Source organism: Chiloscyllium plagiosum, unplaced genomic scaffold (genome assembly GCF_037043375.1).
Source record: "Chiloscyllium plagiosum isolate Xiang-an unplaced genomic scaffold, Cpla_swu_hap1 HiC_scaffold_12, whole genome shotgun sequence".
NCBI lineage: Eukaryota > Metazoa > Chordata > Chondrichthyes > Orectolobiformes > Hemiscylliidae > Chiloscyllium > Chiloscyllium plagiosum.
Window position 1 is genome coordinate 21,898,843 of NW_028270150.1, and position 12,432 is coordinate 21,911,274.

Consider the following 12,432-nt stretch of genomic DNA (forward strand, 5'->3'; position numbering starts at 1 on the left):
TCAGATTCTCAGATTGTCTATTCTCAGATTGGAGGCATCATGCTGGGATGCAGAGAGGGTAATAATTGTTAAGAAGGGGAAACTCAGTGTCTAAGTGTGGGCGGGACTATTGTTGCTTCTGGGGCTCAAGTTCCTCCTGCTCCAAAGTTGTGGAATAACATCCCTGAGCAGGTTGGATGGAAAACATCTGCAAATCCTTGACCTGATGCACAGCTACTTCTTATTAATGAATCTGGAAATCCCAGGAAATCTTTGCAGTAACGCTTACTTCTGATGTTGATGAGTGCACGATACCGAGAACCAGGTATCAAAGAAGTGCAGTGCCTATACAATGAGATGAGCTGTGGAGAATTGCATGAGATGAATCTCTGGAGCTCCTGAAGAAAAGCCCTCCATGGAACTCCCCAGCATTAATACTGAGCTGATGTATTTTGGTAAAATTCAGCCCAATCGATTCAAATTAATCTGTTTCCTGGTTGATTTCTTAATATCTTGATCTGGAAGACTGCCTTATATACATTTTACAAACTCACCTTTTACATTATTAGTGCAAATGTAGTTTGCCCAATATAAAGTGCCCCATTAAAAGTTGTGTTTTCCTTCTTACAAATGCCCTGGTCTCATGATGTATTCTGTGCTCTAACCCAGAACTGTTAAACAGTTAAAGAATTCCAACCAATGTTTTTGACACTTACATGGCCCTTTAGCTATGAATGTGCATCAGATTAGGGATTTGAACAGGTTGGTGCAATTACTGCAAGTTGCAACTTGCTTTTGTAATTGGAAGTAATCTTGCATATACACAACTGAAGCCAAAACAATCATCAGAAAAATGTACCTATGTTTAACATTTCTGATGATTGATAAGATGAGAGTGTAGTTTGGAAGGTTCACCACATGTTGAAAAATAAGTTTAATTCCTTGCTTTGTTATGCAGAGGGATCTGGGGAAGTTTTTAAATTTAGGTTGTAAGTATTTAATTAGCTGGATTCAGGGGAAAAATGTCAGAATTCCACGAGCATGTTTTGATTGATGAGGGCAGGGCAGTAGATATCGGAGATATGAACTCTAGCAAGGCCTGTGACAAGCTGCCTTGTTGCAGGCTGTTACAAAAGGTGAACTCATATGGGATGTGCAGTGAGCTGGTAAACTGGCTATAGAACTGGCTTTATCATGGAAGACAGAGAGTAGTAGTGGAAGAGTTTTTCTCCGACTGGAGATCTGTGAGCAGTGGTGTACTGCAGGGATCAGTGCTGAGACCCTTGTTATTTATATTATATATAAATAACTTGGAGGAGAACGTAGGCCTGATTAGCAAGTTTGCAGATAACACAACATCGATATTGATATAGATGGGCTGGAGACCTGGTAGAGGAATGGCAGATGGAGTTTAATCCAGACAAATGAGAAGTGATGCATTTTGAAAAATCCAGTGCAGAAGGATAAGTGTACGGTAAATGGCAGAGCCCTTAGTAGCATTGACATACAGAGGGATCTAAGCATACAGTTCCCCAATTCCCTGAAAGTGGCAACTCAAATGGATTAGGTGGTCAAGAAGACAGATTGCATGCTTGCCTTCTTTGGGCAGGTCTTAGAGTATAAAATTGGCAAGTCATGTTTGTAGAAGCTTAGTTAGACCACATTCAGAATATTGTGTACAGTTATGTTTGCCACAGTACAAGAATGATGTGGAGTTTTTGGAGAGGATACAAATACGGTTTACCAGGATGTTGTCTGGTTTGGAGGTTATTAGCTATGAGGAGAAATTGGACAAACTTGGTTTGATCTTCGAAGGATGAGGGGCGACCTGATAGAAGTTTAGAAAATTATGAGAGGCATGGAAAGAATGGATAGTCAGAGTCTATGTCGGCTATGTCTAACAGACCCTCTTCAGCATCTACACAGGCATTGTGCCCTAACTCTTCCACTGTTACATCGATGACTGCATTAGTGATATTAAAGGATTAATTTGCTCTCATGACCTGCAAGAAATGGAATGCCCCAGGGGTTAGGGTGGTGTATCTTTGTCTTATTGGTGGAATATGGGAGGTTTACATTCTCATACCTTGTATTTTAATATATTTTAATATTTAATATATTTTAATATATTTTGCATTTGTTTCCCATGAGATTTAAATCTGAACTGAAACTTCCTCTTCAATGGTTGGAGCACAGGAGACATTTTGTTGTTTTCTTGCTGTTCCAGATTTTTGAAATATTTTTCCTGACAGCTTTCACATTAGCCAAGTATTAATTTGTTAAAAGAAAATAATTTTTGAATACCCTGAATGAGGTGCCCCGAAAGTTTGATTTTAGGACCATTGATTGTTGTTTAAAATTGACTGAATTGTTTATGCAGTACAATGTAGAAGTTTATGGATTGGATAAAACTTGATAATATCATAAGCAGTGAACAGAGTAATATATCCTCATTACTTCAGTGTCGCTGGGTAAAAGTCCTGGAATTCCCTCCCTAATGGTGAAGATATGGGCCCCGGGTGTTGGCAGGGGTGTGGGGGTGTCTCTCTCTGTTCCGTGATCAGTCAATAAGCATTCACAATTGGTCTTGTTCTTTAAGAGTTGAAAGGTGTGGTGTGGAAAAACGCAGCAGGCCAGGCAGCATCCAAGGAGCAGGAGAATCGACATTTCGGGCATAAGCTCTTCTTCAGGAATGAGGCTGGTGTGCCAAGCGGGCTGAGATAAAAGGTGGGGGGGGGGGGGCAATTTTGGGGGAGGGGCGCTGGGAATACGATAGGTGGAAGTAGGTGAGGGTGAGGGTGATAGGCCGGAGAGGGGCTGGGGAAATTCTGAACTTCATTGATTTCTTTTGTCTTTTCCATGTGACTTACTGAAAATCACGTGACTTTCTCTTTTCACAGATTGAAAATACATGCAAGCAATTTCATCTAGAGTTCCAATGAAAATAAAATAGGTCATTTCCCCTTAGCACCACCCACATCCTGCAGTAGCTTAACCACAGAGCATTAACCAGTTCCTTGCTAGCTATATCTGTGTCTTATATCCTGTCCTGAAATAAAAGATGTGGTGGTGGTGATGCTCTCCAGTTGCAGTGGCAGCATGGACTTTTACACTCACTGTGCAGCCTAGAGCTATGGAGAGTGATGTTAAAGGGTCCAGGATTTCTTACACCACAAGACACAGTCGGAACCTCTTCCACTTTTGCCTCCTGTCACTGTAAGCAGAAGGTTGTTTGCCATTAATCCGGGGGTGGGTCTTGAACCTGGAGTGCCTGACTCACAGAGGGTGAAGTTATGAACTGTAACATAAGACCTACGTGAGAAAATGTACTATGGATTCAATAGGAAGTAAAGATAAGGATGTAATATGTTTTAAGATCATTTCTCTCTGGTCTAAGGATTTTAGCCTTTATTCTGGTTATAATTAGCAGAAATCATCTTGGATATTGTTCCACAAAATCTGGTAATACCATTTGAAAGCTTCTAAGCAATTGTATATATTCATAATGACTCTGGTTGTAGACCCAGAACTTGTCTCAGGTGGTCAATCTGTTGACAGATCTGTAAGTGCATCCTCATGTTAGCTGCTTTCACTACCCTACACACAATTGGAGCAAACTCCTTTCTAAAGTCCTGCTTTTGTGTTATTTACCCTATCAAAATGAGGTTTGGGCTGACAAGTGAGAAATAAGACTCCTGGAGTAATAGAGTTAGAAAGCATGGAAACAGATCCTTGGGTCCAACTTGTCCACGGCTGACCAGACATCCCAATCTGAACTAATCCCATTTCCCAGCATTTGGCCCATATCCTTCTAAATACTTCCTATTCTTTTGCCCATCCAGATGGCTTTTACATACTCTAATTATTCTCATCTCCCCCACTTCCTCTGGCATCTTGTTCTATACAAGCAATATCCTCTGCATGAAAATGTTACCTTTTAGGTCCTTTTCAAATCTTTCCCCTCTCACCTTCAATCTATGCCCTCTCTATTTGGACTCCCACACCCACTCCCACACCCTTTTAAAACAAACCTTGGCTGTTCACCCTCTCCCTGCCTCTCATGATTTCATAAACCTCTATAAGGTAATCCCTTAGTCTCCAACGGTCCAGGAAAAAAGCCTCAGCCTATTTAGCCTCTCCTCATAACTCAAACCCTGCAACCCGAGCAACATCCTCATAAACCTTTTCTGCACCCTCTCAGGTTTAACAATATCTTTCCTATTGGAGGGTGACCAGAATTAAAAACAGTTTTCTAAATGTGGCCTCACCAATTTCCTGTACAACCACAACATGACCTCCCAACTCTTATAGTCAATACTGGGACCAATAAAGACAAGTGTACCAAATGCTGCCTTCAGCACTCTGTCTACCTGTAATGCCACTTTCAAGGAACTATGCACTTGCACCTTCTAGATTCATGCAACAGAAGTGCCTGGCAAAGGCCATCTCCAACAAGAGAGAGTCTAGACATCATCTCTTGACATTTATTGGCATTACCATCACTGAAGCCCCCACTACCAACAACTTGTGGGACTATGATTGACCAGAAACACAACATGCAAATACTATGGGTACAAAAGCAGGTCAGAGGTTAGGAATATTGTCGTGAGTAACTCACCTTCTGATTCCCCAAAGCCTGTCCTTCCTCTACAAGGCATATATCAGGAATGTGATGGAATATTGCAGACTTGCCTGGATGAGTGCAGCTCTGAACACAGTCAAGAGATGCCGTTCAGGACAAATGGAGCAGATACACCTCCTGCAAATTCTCATCCAAGTCACTCACCATCCTGACTTGGAAATATCTCACTCTTATTTTATTCCTTTTGTGAAATGTAAGCATCAGCGGTTGGCCAGCAGTTATTGCTCATACCTTGTTGCTCTTGAGAAGGTGGTGGTGAGCTGTCTTATTGAACCCCTGTCGTGACCCATAATGCCATTGAGGACCTGAAACCTGAATACAGGCTGAGGTAACTAGTTGTTGTCAGGAACAACCACTTAACACATGCTCTTACTGTCTGCTGCCCTTGTTCTTCTGGATGGAAGTGGTCGTGGGTTTGGAAGGTGCTGTCTGAGGATCTTTGGTGAATTTCTGCAGTGCATCCTGTAGATAGTACAGGAGCAAATTACAGCAGATGCTGGAATATGTACTGAAAACAATAAATGCTAGAGATCACAATGGATCAGACAGCATCCATGGAGAGAGAGCAAGCTAATGTTGTAGATAGTACAAACTGTTGTTACTGATAGTACAAACTGTTGTTATCGGTGGTGGTGAGAGTGTCCGATTGTGGATGTGGTGTCAATCAAGTGGCTGCTTTGTCCTGGATGGTGTCAAGCTTCATGAGTGTCCTTGGGGTTGTACTCACCCAGTTAAATGGGGAGTATGCCATCATGCTCCAGACTTGTGCCTTGTGGATGGTGGACAGGCTTTGGGGAGTCAGAAGGTGGGTTACTCGCCATATTATCCCGAGACTCTTCATTCTGCGGTAGGGTCACCGGACCTGAAATGGTAGCTTTTATTTCTCTTCACAGATGCTGCCAGACTTGTTGAGCTTTTCCAAGGACTTGTGTTTTTGTTTTTAGCCTCTCATTTGTTCTTGTAGCCACCACATTTCTGTGTGAGTTCAGTTAAGTTTCTGATCAATGATAACTCCCAGGATGTTGATAGTGGGAGATTGGGCAATGATAACACCTTTGAATGTCATGGGGCAGTGGTTATGTTGTCTCTTATTGGTGATGGTCATAGCCTGGCATTTGTGTGGCATGAATGCTACTTGCCACTTATCAGACCAAGCCTGGGTATTGTCCAGATCATGCCACATTTGGACACTGACTGTCTCAATGCCTGAGGAGTCATAAATTGTGCTGACCATTGTACAATCATCAGTGAACATCCCCACTTCTGATCTTATGATGGAGGGAAGGCTATTGATGAAACAGCTGAAGATGGAAGCTGAAGAATCATTGTTTTATCACTGTTGCTGAATCAAAATCGACGTTGCCTCTCACTTTTCTACCATTGCACAGAGTAGTGACATCCGTGCACAGCAGTGGCTGGAAAAACTGGAAGTGAATGCACTGACACACTGATTAGCGTACACGGCCCATTGATCAGAGTGCACTACCATATGACTGTGCAGTTCAGAGGGAACATTGGCTCATAATGTTGGAGTTCCATCCTTGGGTCTACCTACAGCACATGAACTGCAGCAATTCAAGAAGGCAGCTCACTGTTACTTTCTCAAGGGCAATAAATGCTGGCCCAGCCAGCAATATCCACATTCTGTTAATGATTTCTTTTTAAAAATGAGCTATTTGATTAAGTATGCCCTTGATTTTTTCTGTTCTAAGGAGAAAAATTAATTTCTTGTCCAGAATTTTCCACCAAAGTTCAGCACCTGAATTATCCTCAAGAAAAATGAGTGATCCCTTTAATGTTTCCTGAGATCTTCAGCAACCTCATTCAAATGAGGTCAGTGTAACATCCATGAGTGAGTGTGGCAGTCACGTCATGTTTATAAACAGAGGGATATCCCATAAGAACAACCATATTTCAAGTTATTTTGAGCCTGGTCAGTTCAGTTCTGGTCTCCCTGCTATTAGAAAGATTCTGTGAAGTTCGAAAGGGTTTAAAGGACATTTATAAGGATGTTGCCAAGATTGGAGGATTTGAGACACATGGAGAAGCTGAATAGGCTGAAGCTATTTTCCCTGGAGCATTGGAGGCTGAGGGGTGACCTTACAGAGATTTATACAATCGTGAGGGGCATAGACAGGGTGAAAAGACAGGGTGGTCTTTTACCAAGGGTAGGACAGTGCAAAAGTCGAGGGCATAGGTTTAAGGTGAGAGGGGAAAGATTAAAAAGGGACCTAAGGATTATTGTTTTCACACAAAGGGTGGTGTGACCTGTAGAGGAAGTGGTAGAAGCTGGTACAATTATAACATTTAAAAGGCATCTGGATGGGGTATATGGCTAGGAAGGGTTCAGAGGGATATAGGCCAAATGCTGACAAATGAGACTAAACTAATTTAGGATATCTGGTTGTCATGGATGAGTCTGTTTCTGTGCTGTACAGCTCTATGACGCGATAACTCACATAAGTATTTCAGGTTCTCTTTATAGGAAAATAGGCAACAGGAGGAGGCCATTCAACCCCTCAAACCTCTTTCACCATTCAATGGGGTCATGGCTGATCAGTGTCTTCACTCAACGTACCTGCCTTTGGCCCATATCCCTTAATGCATTTGTTTAACAAATGCTTATCTATTTCAGATCTAAAATTAAGAACTGATCCAGCATCTACAGCCATTTGTGGAAGAGAGTTCTAAACATCTATCTTCACATGTAGAACTGCTTCCTAACATCTCACCTGAAGAGTCGGACCCTAATTCTCCACAGATTGCCTTAATTTTGGAGTTCCCAACCAGTGGAAATAGTTTATCTACCCTGTGTTGTCTTGTTAATATCTTGGAGACTTTGAAAAGATGTTGTGGAAAATGTAGAAATATTCTTGCAATTTGTTGAAAGTTCTGTGTTGGCAGTGGACTGACTCCATGTGGAGACCACTGTCATGCATGAAATCGGTGCTGCCTCATTATCACTACAAGAAAGACTGAATCTCGAAATTGCTGGTTTCTGTTGACAATACCATCGTTATTTCATCAGCTTGGAAAGAATGACACCCTCTCTCTCTCTTTTCCAATTTCCTCTCACCCATATCTGAAACCTCACCGGACCACAGTTTTCTTTTGCCCCACTGGCCATTTGCTGACTAACAGACATTCTCCTTTTTATGAAAAGGCAGCTGGTGAAAAGCTGGTTTTGTAAGGCAGGTTTTAGGGAAGGAGGAAAAACCCTGTTGAGGATACAAAAAAGATTTTCAAAAATAGCTCCAGGGGTGAGGGCTCATGTGGCTAGATTGGAGAGTCATAGAGTCATAGAGATATTCACCATGGAAACAGACCCTTCAGTCCAATCCGTCCATGCTGACCAGATATCCCAACCCAATCTAGTCCTACCTGCCAGCACCTGGCCCATATCCCTCCAAACCCTTCCTATTCAAATATCCATCCAAATGCCTCTTAAATGTTGCAATTGTACCAGCCTCCACCACATCCCCTGACAGCTCATTCCATACACGTACCACCCTCTGCGTGAAAAAGTTGCCCCTTAGGTCTCTTTTACATCTTTCCTCTCTCACCCTAAACCTATGCCATCTAGTTCTAGACTCCCCGACCCCAGGGAAAAGACTTTGTCTGTTTACCTGATCCATGCCCCTCATGATTCTATAAATCTCTATAAGGTCACGCCTCAGCCTCTGATGCTCCAGGGAAAAAGCCCCAGCTGGTTCAGCCTCTCCCTGTAGCTCAGATCCTCCAACTCTGGCAACATCCTTGTAAATCTTTTCTGAACCCTTTCAAGTTTCACAACATCTTTCCGATAGGAAGGAGACCAGAATTGCACGCAAAATTCCAACAGTGGCCTAACTAATGTCCTGTACAGCTGCAACATGACCTTCCAACTCCTGTACTCAATACTCTGACCAATAAAGGAAAGCATACCAAACGCCCTCTTCACTATCCTATCTACCTGTGACTCCACTTTCAAGGAGCTATGAACCTGCACTCCAAAGGTCTCTTTGTTCAGCAACACTCCATAAGATCTTACTATTAAGTGTATAAGTCCTGCTAAGATTTGCTTTCCCAAAATGCCGCACCTCGCATTTATCTGAATTAAACTCCATCTGCCACTTCTCAGCTCATTGGCCCATCTGGTCCAGATCCTGTTGTAATCTGAGGTAACCCTCTTTGCTGTCCACTACACCTCCAATTTTGGTGTCAGCTGCAAACTTACTAACCTATGCTCGCATCCAAATCATTTATGCAAATAACAAAAAGTAGAGGACCCAGCACCTATCCTTGTGGCACTCCACTGGTCACAGGCCTCCAGTCTGAAAAACAACCCTCCACCACCACCCTCTGTCTTCTACCTTTGAGCCAGTTCTGTATCCAAAAGGCTAGTTCTCCCTGTATTCCATGAGATCTAACCTTGCTAATCAGTCTTCCATGGGGAACCTTGTCGAACACCTTACTGAGGTCCATATAGATCACATCTACTGCTCTGCCCTCATCAATCTTCTTTGTTACTTCTTCAAAAAACTCAATCAAGTTTGTGGGACATGATTTCCCATATACAAAGCCATGTTGACTATCCCTCATCAGTCCTTGCCTTTCCGAATACATGTACATCCTGCCCCTCAGGATTCCCTCGAACAACTTGCCCACTACCGAGGTCAGGTTCACCAGTCTATAGTTCCCTGGCTTGTCTTTACCGCCCTTCTTAAACAGTGGCACCACGTTTGCCAACTTCCAGTCTTCCGGCACCTCACCTGTGACTATCGATGATACAAATATTTCAGCAAGAGGCCCAGCAATCACCTCTCTAGCTTCCCACAGAGTTCTCAGGTACACCTGATCAGGTCCTAGGGATTTATCCACTTTTAACCGTTACAAGACATCCAGCACTTCTGCCTCTGTAATCTGGACATTTTGCAATATGTCACCATCTATTTCCCTACAGTCTATATCTTCCATAACCTTTTCCACAGTAAATATTGATGCAAAATATTCATTTAGTATCTCCCCAATTTTCTGCGGCTCCACACAAAGACCGCCTTGCTGATCTTTGAGGGGCCCTATTCTCTCTCGAGTTACCCTTTTGTCCTTAATATATTTGTAAAAACCCTTTGGATTCTCCTCAATTCTATTTGCCATATGTATCTGCACCATCTAGTTATCCAAATGACAAAATAGCTTTAAAGAATTGCTGCCATATTTCTGTACTTGGGTACTGGTTACAGCTCACAGCACTGAATGTTGTTAACACCAAGTTGATATTTGTTTGAATTCTCCCTGGGGATTGTAAAAGCATAATAGGTTGTAGAAATGAAACATAGGCCCCTGCCACCCTTTAAATTAATAATAATGTAAACTTTTCATTGGTTTTGTATATGAGAATTGCGTATGGCCACCTGAAATCGCAACAGTGGACCATTCGATCCCTCAAAATTACTCCGTGATTCAATAAGATCATGGCTGACCTGCTTTGTATTTTGAAATTTAAATTCCCATCTACCCCCAATAACCATTGAGAATCCTGCCTAAGAAGAATCTATCAGTTTCTCTCTTAAAAAGAGTACTTTACCCTCTCTCCATTGCCTTCTGAGGTTGAAAGTTCACAATGCAAGAATATGCAGAATCATCTCTGCCCTGAGAGGGTGACCCCTAGTTTTAGAACTGTGCTCGCTAATCTGGACCAACCCAGAAGTGGAACTACCTTTTCCATATCCAATTTTGTCAAGGCAGAATAAATAGTCAAAGTTTTTTTTTTCGCTGGGCTGGGGGAGAACTAGAGGGCATAGGTTTAGGGTGAGAGGAGAAAAATATAGAAGGGCCCTAAGGAGCAACTTTTTCACACAGACGGTGATGCATGTATGGAATGAGCTGCCAGAGGAAGTGGTGGAGGCTGGTACAATTGCAACATTTAAAAGGCACCTGGATGGGTATATGAATAGGAAGGATTTAGAGGGATATGGGCCAAGTGCTAGCAAATGGGATTAGATTAGTTTGGGACCGAAAGGTCTGTTTCCACACTGTACATCTTTATGACTGTTCAGAATTGTATATACTTCAAACAAGTCATCTCTCACTCTTCTGAACTCCAGTGGATATTGCAGATCTGAAACAACCAAATCGCTGACGAAACTCGGCAGTTCTGGCAACATCTGTGGAGGGAAAACAAAGTCAACGTTTCAAGTCTAGTGACTCCTCTTCAGAACTAGAAACTGGGAAAAGTTGGTAATTATGCTGGTGACAGAGATTGGGAGGAAATGGAGTGAGTGAATAAATGGAACCAGAGTGCAGAAGGAGAGGAAAGAAAAAGGATAGGCAGGCAAAGGGATTGTGGATAACAAGGTGGGGAAGAAGATAACCTAGATAGGTGATAACAGGGACAATGAGTGGTTGAAAATAGGTTGGCTGCACTGAAAGCAACCTGCTTCATGACAGGAGCTGGCGGTGTTCCATAAAGCAATCAGCCAGACTGTCATCTCCCCAATGTACAGGAGACCACATATGAGCAGCGAATGTACAGTAGTGGGTTAGATTGAATGCAACTGAACAGTCTATCTGAGACCTTGGATGGTGAGGAGGGAGAAGGTTAACAGGCAAGTGTTGCATCTCTGCGACTGTGTACGAAGCTGCCATGGGGATGTGGGCAGGTATTAGGAGTGGAGCAGGAGTGGACCTGGAGGGAATGGTCCCTGTGGAATACTGACAAGGGAGGGCAATATGTGTTTGGTGTTGGCATCCTGCAGGAAGTTGCATAAATGGCAGATTATGATCGTATGGTTGGAGAGACTGGTGGGACGGAAACTGAGTACAAGGGGAATCTTACCATTGTTGTGAATGGGAAGGGGTGAGGACGGAAGTGCGGGAGGTGGGTCAGCCGGGCTAAGGGCACTGGTACCGGGGAATCCTCAGTTGAGGAAAAAGGTGAACACATCTTAGGTCTTCCTGTTGAAAATGATATTGTCAGAATAGGTGCAACAGAAACTGAGAAACTGAGAGAATGGAAAGGACTCCTTACAGGGATCAGGGTGTGAGGATGTATAGTCCATTCGACCCGACAGAACTGAGATATGGAGGAATTTTTTCAACCAGCATCTGGTTAATCTGTGAAATATATTGCTGCAAAGAGCTGTGGATTGGTATGGGGAACAGGGCAGGATAGTGGATTTGAGAAATGTATCAGCTATAATCGAAAGGTGGAATAGACACAATGGTCCAAATGCCTAATTCTGCTTCTATGTCTTATGAGAGGTTGAATTGATTTCCTTGAGAGGTTCAGTGGAAACTTGGTCAAAAGGTTGAAAATAGGTTGGACCTAACCTGGGAGGTTTAAGGCAAATTTCATGGAGGTTGTTGGCATGGCATCTTCCCCCTGTTTGAAAATAAGGATGAGTTAGGATACAAACTGTTCCCATTGTTGGAAAGATTTCAAACTGGAGGATATGGGGGTATGCTCTCCTACAACATGTCCAGGGCTGGTTGGTGAGTGATAAAGAATACACCTCCATAAAGCATGTCTGATGATGCACAATATGCAGACTGATAGCAAACAGCGCTACAATGAATCCTATTCAACAGACCATTCAACAGACAGTTGGTCTTCTGAAGAAACCTTGGAGTGCAGGCTCATAGTTCTGAAACTGAAGGCATCATAAGGAAAAGTACTTTTTTTTAATACATGGAATGTGAGTAGGATCTGGAATTCACTGCCTTAGATTGTGGTGTAGACAGAGTGAATCATGGTTTTCAAATGGGAATTAGATAATCATCTGAAGAGAAAATGAATGGTTAAGCTATAAAGAAAGGGCAAGAGGGTGGGG